Source organism: Rhinopithecus bieti, unplaced genomic scaffold (assembly GCF_001698545.2).
Source record: "Rhinopithecus bieti isolate Rb0 unplaced genomic scaffold, ASM169854v2 scaffold_26546, whole genome shotgun sequence".
NCBI lineage: Eukaryota > Metazoa > Chordata > Mammalia > Primates > Cercopithecidae > Rhinopithecus > Rhinopithecus bieti.
The window spans coordinates 534,531-541,432 of record NW_016812367.1 but is presented as its reverse complement, the minus strand read 5'-3'; the positions used below and the strand labels follow the sequence as shown (position 1 = coordinate 541,432).

The 6,902-nt window shown below is 48.9% G+C and overlaps 1 pseudogene; it reads left to right on the top strand.

Annotated features, from left to right (window-relative positions):
• Positions 1-856: 856 nt before the first annotated feature.
• On the top strand, positions 857-3,349 carry LOC108544757 (NAD(P)H-hydrate epimerase pseudogene; annotated as a pseudogene).
• The last annotated feature ends 3,553 nt before the right edge of the window (positions 3,350-6,902 follow it).

Sequence of the window (6,902 nt, the reverse complement as noted above, 5' to 3'; positions counted from 1 at the left end):
CCACTGGGAACTGAACCCTTCCAGCAAGAGGAGTGAGCCTGGAGGGGGATTCCAAGCACCAGATGAGATCACGGTGGATGGAGACATTGATGTGAGCCTTCAGCCCAAGCCCTGCCCTCCAGGACTTCTGATGTACAGACCCATGAGATAATACCTGGGTGTCTGTCTCAGCCACTGAGGGGTCAGTTGTTACAGCAGCAATGGGGAGCGCATACATCAGATTTCTGGACACATTCACTGCAGTGAAAACCAACATAGAGACCTGGTGTGGTGGCTCACGCCTGTAATCCCAGCACTTTGGGAGGCCGAGGCAGATGGATCACTTGAGGCCAGAAGTTCAAGACCAGCCTGGCCAACATGGTGAAACCCTGTCTCTACCAAAAATACAAAAATTAGCTGGGCGTGGTAGTGGGCACCTGTAATTCCAGCTACTCAGGAGGCTGAGGCAGGAGAATCTCTTGAACCCAGGAAGCAGAGGTTTCAGTGAGCCAAGATTGCCCCACTGCACTCCAGCCTGGGCAACAGAGCGACACTCTATCTAAAAAAAAAAAAAAAAAAAAAAAAAAGAGAGAGAGAGAGAAAGAGAAAAAGAAAGGAAGGAAGGAGAAAGAAAAAGAAGAAAGAAAAGAAAAAACCAATGTAGTGGGCGAGGCAGGGCAGGCTGGGAAAGAAAAAGAAAAAAAGAGGAGAGGAGAGGAGAAAGGAAGGAAAAAGAAAAGGAAGGAAGGGGGAGAAAAGAAAAGAAAACCGATGTAGACGGCAAGGCAGGGTAGGATGGCAGAGGAAAGAGGTCCCGGGGACTCGGGATGGATAATAAGGGTCCCCACCTCATCAGGCTGTTGGGAGAGCCAAGTGCATGTACAGTACGTGCGGCCGCAGCGGGAACTGGGAGACCTACGGTGGCAATGGGAATGGAGATCTGTGAGTTGTGGCAGAAAGGCCTCCACCTGCCACGGAGGTGTGACGGGCGGGCGGGGAAAGCAGGTGGCCTTGCGCTGCCTGAGCCACCCTGCGTGGCCCCTCCGCCCGGGAGCCCGCTGTGGCCTCCTCTCCGTCGCCTGTACCGCCACCTCGTGGGGCAGTGTGGAATCGCCAGCAGTCAGTCGGCGGGCTTTGGTCCTGGGAGTCGTCACCTCTCGAGTACTTCTTATGACGGTGCTCCACTGACATCTGGCCTCTTGCTTTGCAGGAGGCAGGGAGGTCATGCTCCTGCCCTAGAAAGTGAGAACTGGAAGGGTCTTTAGAGCCCATTGATTCACCCTCCCCTGCAGAGTGGAATGACGGAGGCTGGGCCCAGAGCAAATCAGGTTCCCAGGTGGGAGGAAAACCCAGGCAGCCCTCCCTCATTCATTCCTTGGCACCTGCTCAGCCTCTGGCTTCCAGTTGGCCATGGAGAGGAGGGAAGGCAGGGAACAGTGCGCCTCCTGCTTCTGACCTGTGCTCCTTCTCCAGGAACAGACACCGGGCGCTGCTGGCCTTCCTTTTCTCGTGAGATAAGGAGGCATCTGTTTTTCTCTTTCTTTGTGAAAGACAGAGAGGAGAGCAGCCAGGCCAGAATGCGGGGTGAGGGGGAGGGTGGAGAACTGGGCTGAGGGTGTTTGGGGCTTCCTAGGCAAAGGGCTTGGGTATCAGTCCCATTGATTTAGATCAGGGTCAGAAGATGTTCTCTGTAAAGGGCCAGACAGTAAACATTTTAGGTTCTGTGAACTATACAGTCTCTATTGTAACTACTCAGCCCTGCTGTTATAGTAGGAAAGCACCCAGAGACAATATGTAATCAAATGGAGTGGCTATCTACCAATAAAACTTTATTTATAAAAAACACGGGGGCCAGGCACGGTGGCTCACACCTGTAATCCCAGCACTTTGGGAGGCTGAGGCCGGCGGATCATGAGGTCAAGAGTTCAAGACCAGCCTGGCCAATATCGTGGAACCCTGTCTCTACTAAAAATACAAAAAAATTAGCCAAGCGTGGTAGCGGGTACCTATAATCCCAGCTACTCAGGAGGCTGAGGCAGGAGAATCACTTGAATCCAGGAGGTGGAGGCTGCAGTAAGCTGAGATCGCACCACTGCACATCAGACTGGGTGACAGTGCCAAACTCTGTCTCAAAACAAACAAACAAACCGAAAACATGGCTCCGCTGGCCGTAGGTCGCTGACCTCTGATTTGGATGTTGGTGGCGGTGCCTACCGGTTTTTCCAATCAGATGCTTCAGCTGAGGCTGGGGGCTGTGGCTCATGCCTGGAATCCCAGTGTTTTGGAAGGCCAAGGTGGGAGGATCACTTGAGCCCAGAAGTTTATCAGCAGCCTGGCAACAAACAAGACTTCTGTCTCAACAACAAAATTAAAGAAAGAAAAAATGATGCGCCAGGGTCGCGCCGGGCTGGGCCGGGGGCGCGCCCTCAGCGAGCAGGACGTCCGGCCTGCGGGCACTGCTGGGGCTCAGGCTGCTGGTTGCAGGCTCGCGCCTCCTGCGATCAAAAGCCAGACCAGCGCCTGCCACTCAGGACCCAGCTGGTGGGGACCACAGCGGTGAACTCGGGTGGCCGCTGGGACTCAGCGGTCATGGAGAGCCTAGCGGTGAAGTACCTGAGCTAGGAGGAAGCCCAGGCCGTGGACCAAGAGCTGTTTAACCAGTACCAGTTCAACGTGGACCAACTTATGGAGCTGGCCAGGCTGAGCTGTGCCACAGCCATCGCCAAGGCATATCTCCCCACATCCATGTTCAGGAGCCCTCTACTGTCCTGGTCATCTGTGGCCTGGGGAATAATGGAGGAGATGGTCTGATCTGTGCTGGACATCTCAAACTCTTTGGCTACCAGCCAACCATCTATTACCCCAAAAGGCCTAACAAGCTCCTCTTCATTGCGTGGGTGACCCAGTGTCAGAAAATGGACATCCCTTTCCTTGGGGAAATGCGCTCAGAGCCCGTGATGATTGAGCTGTATGAGCTGGTGGTGGATGCCGCCTGTGGCTTCAGCTTCAAGGGTGATGTTCAGGAACCGTTCCACGGCATCCTGTGTGTCCTGAAAGGACTTACTGTGTCCACTGCCAGCATCAGCATTCCCTCAGGATGGGATGTAGAGAAGGGAAACTGCAGGGATCCAGCCACACTTGCTCATCTACCTCACAGCACCCAAAAAATCTGCAACCCATGTTACCAGAAGCCACCAGGGGTCGTTTTGTGCCACCTGCTCTAGAAAAGAAGTAACAGCTGAACCTGCCCCCTGCCCTGATATTGAATGTGTCTACGGTCTGCAGTGAGGGAAGGTGGGTGGGTATTCTTCCCAATAAAGACTTAGAATCCCCCCCTCAAAAAAAGAAAGAAAGAAAGAGAAGAAAGAAAGAAGAAAGGAAGGAAGGAAGGAAGGAAGGAAGGAAGGAAGGAAGGAAGGAAGGAAGGAAGGAAGGAAGGAAAGAAAGAAAGAAAGAAAGAAAAGAAAAGAAAAGAAAAGAAAAGAAAAGAAAAGAAAAGAAAAGCAAAGCAAAGCATTGTGCCACTGCACCCCAGCCTGGGTGAGAGAGCGAGACTCCATCTCAAAAAAAAAAAAAAAAAAAATTAAAAGAAGCAACCGATGGGATCCACTTCCAACACTGTGTCCTGCAAATATTCTGTATGAATACACAAGACACAATACTATGCTTCCCCTTTTTTTCCGCCTATTTCTTAGTAAATGTCCATCCTGTCTTCACAGAAATAGTAGCATACTATGCACAGCATTCTGCATTTTGCTTTTTAATATTTTTAAAAAATGATTTCAGTTTGTATTTTGGATTCAGGGAGGGCGTGTGCAGGTTTGTTACCTGGGTATACTCTGGGTATAATGCGTGATGCTGAGGTTTGGGGTAGAATTTTTCCCATTGCCCGGGCACTCAGTGTAGTACCCAACAGTTAGTTTTTTACTATGCGCCCCCTTCCTCTCTTCTCATGTTGGTAGGCTGGTCTTGAACTCCTGACCTCAGGTGATCCACCTGTCTCAGCCTCCCAAAATGCTGGGCTTACAGGCATGAGCCAGGGCTCCCGGCCTGGCTCCTACTTCTAAGCGAGAATATGCACTGTTTGGTTTTCTGTTCCTGTGTTAATTGGCTCAGGACGATGGCCTCCAGCTGCATCCATGTTGCTGCAAAGGACATTATTTTGGGTTTTCTGGCTGCACAGTATTCTGTGGAGAATATGTGCCACATTAAAAAATTATTTTTACTTATTAAATGTTTTATATTTTGTTTCATTTTTTTTCTCTTTTCTCCCCTCAAGTTGAACTTCATTATCTTTATCCAATCCACCACTGATGGGCACCTAGGTTGAGTCTGTATTTTTGCTATTGTGAACACTGCTGTGATGTACATGTGCATGTGTCTTTTTGGTAGAAAAATCTGTTTATGTTGAATATATATCTACTAATGGGAGTGTTGGGTCAAATGGTAGCTCTGGGGTTTGTTTGTTGTTTTTGTTTCTGGAGACAGAGTTTAGCTTTTGTTGCCCAGGCTGGAGTGCAATGGTGCTATCTCAGTTCACCTCCATCTCAACCTCCCGGGATCAAGTGATTCTCCTGCCTCAGCCTCCCAAGTAGCTGGGATTACAGGCATGCGCCACCACGCCCAGCTAATTTTGTTTTTTGTTTTGTTTTGTTTTGTTTTCTTGAGATGGAGTCTTGCTCTGTTGCCCAGGCTGGAGTGCAGTGGCACCAACTTGGCTCACTGCAGGCTCTGCCTCCCAGGTTCATGCCATTCTCCTGCCTCAGCCTCCTGAGTAGCTGGGGCTACAGGCGCCTGCCACCACGCCTGGCTAATTTTTTGTATTTTTAGTGGAGACAGGGTTTCACCATGTTAGCCAAGATGTTCTTGATCTCCTGACCTCGTGATCTGCCCGCCTCGGCCTCCCAAAGGGTTGGGATTACAGGCGTGAGCCACCACGCCCAGCTAATTTTGTATTTTTAGTAGAGATGGGGTTTCTCCATGTTGGCCAGGCTGGTCTCGAACTCCCGACCTCAAGTAATCTGCCGGCCTCGGCCTCCCAGAGTGCTGTGATTACAAGTGTGAGCCACCGTGCCTGGCCTATAGTGCTGTTTTAAGTTCTTTGAGAAACCTCCAAACTACTTTCCACAGCGGCGGGATGAATGGACATTCCCACCAGCAGTGTATTAGCATTCTCTTCTCCACAGCCTTGCCAGCAGCTGCCATTTTTGACTTTTTAATAATAGCTGTTCTGACTGGCGTGAGATAGTATCTCATTGTGGTTTTGATTTACGTTTCTCTAATGATTAGTGATGCTGAACAGTTTTTCATACGCTGGTTGGCTGCTTGTTGGCATCTTCTTTTGAAAAATGTCTGTTCACGTCTCTTACCCATTTTTTTTTTTTTTTTTGAGACAGAGTCTTGCTCTGCCGCCCAGGCTGGAGTGCAGTGGCCGGCTCTCAGCTCACTGCAAGCTCCGCCTCCCGGGTTCACGCCATTCTCCTGTCTCAGCCTCCCGAGTAGCTGGGACTACAGGCGCCCGCCTCGTCGCCCGGCTAGTTTTTTGTATTTTTTAGTAGAGACGGGGTTTCACCGTATTAGCCAGGATGGTCTCGATCTCCTGACCTCATGATCCGCCCGTCTCGGCCTCCCAAAGTGCTGGGATTACAGGCTTGAGCCACCGCGCCCGGCCTCCATTTTTTTTTTTTTTTTTGAGATGGAGTCTCACTCTGAGGCCCAGGCTGGAGTGCAGTGCCATGATCGTGGCTCACTGCAACCTCCGCCTCCTGGGTTCAAGCAATTCTCCTCTCTCAACCTCCCAAGTAGCTGGGATTACAGGTGCCTGCCATCACACCCAGCTAATTTTTGTATTTTTAGTAGAGACAGGGTTTTGCCATGTTGGCTGGCTGGTCTTGAGCTCCTGACCTCAGGTGATCCTCCCAACTCAGCCTCCCAAAGTGCTAGAATTACAGGCATGAGCCACCGAACCCGGCCTAGCTGTTTTATTCTTTTTCTTTTCCTTTTTTTAGAGAAGGGATCTCACTATGTTGCCCAGGCTGGTCTTGAACTCCTGGGCTCAAGCAAGCCTCCCACCTTGACCTCCCAAAGTGTTGAGATGACAGGCAGGAGCACAGCCTAACTATTTTCATTAAACAATATTAAATGTCTTATTCATCAAAAATTTCACAAAGATCATTCGGTTTGGATCAAAATTTTGCATTATAGTTTTATAACTCTTATGCAAAATTTTTACAGCTAATAATATCTGGCAGAGATAAACATGAAACCCCTTGATCAATGAATCCAAACAAAAATGTATGTTGACAGTTAAGACATTTCTAATATTATTTTGCCAACAATTTTAAAGCCAGTTTATTTATTAAAGACTTTACCTAATTTATGAGTACTCCTTAACTTTAAGCCAATTTGAAACTTTGTGGCCAAAACACATAACAAAATACCTGTACATACACATAAACACACACATACACACTCATTTAAAGCAGGTAGAAAACAAAATAGAGAAAGATAGAGCCTGGATGGTTTCCATATAGGAGCCAGGTTTTACAAGTGGGATGAGAGAAAGAAAGGAGGGGAAGGAAAAAAGATGAAGCAACCGAAAGGAAACCCTCCAGCCACTAAAGAGTGTGGGGTCGCTATCCACACTGTTCCTGTTTGTTGAAGAAGGGATCATGGCCCATCCACAAAGTCACACATTCATACGTGCAAACAAACCAAACAAACCGTACTTCCAAAGGAGTCCCAATCAAAGGGGTCTTGAATTTCCCTCCTCAGTTGCAAATGACTCCACGGACTGCTGAGTCACGTCCAAGTAGAGCTCTCAGGGTGCCTTACATGCAGACAAATGCAAATACTCAAATGCCAGCACTAACAGCTAAATCTGGTTTTTTTGGTTTTTTTTTTTTTTTTTTTTTTTTTTTTTT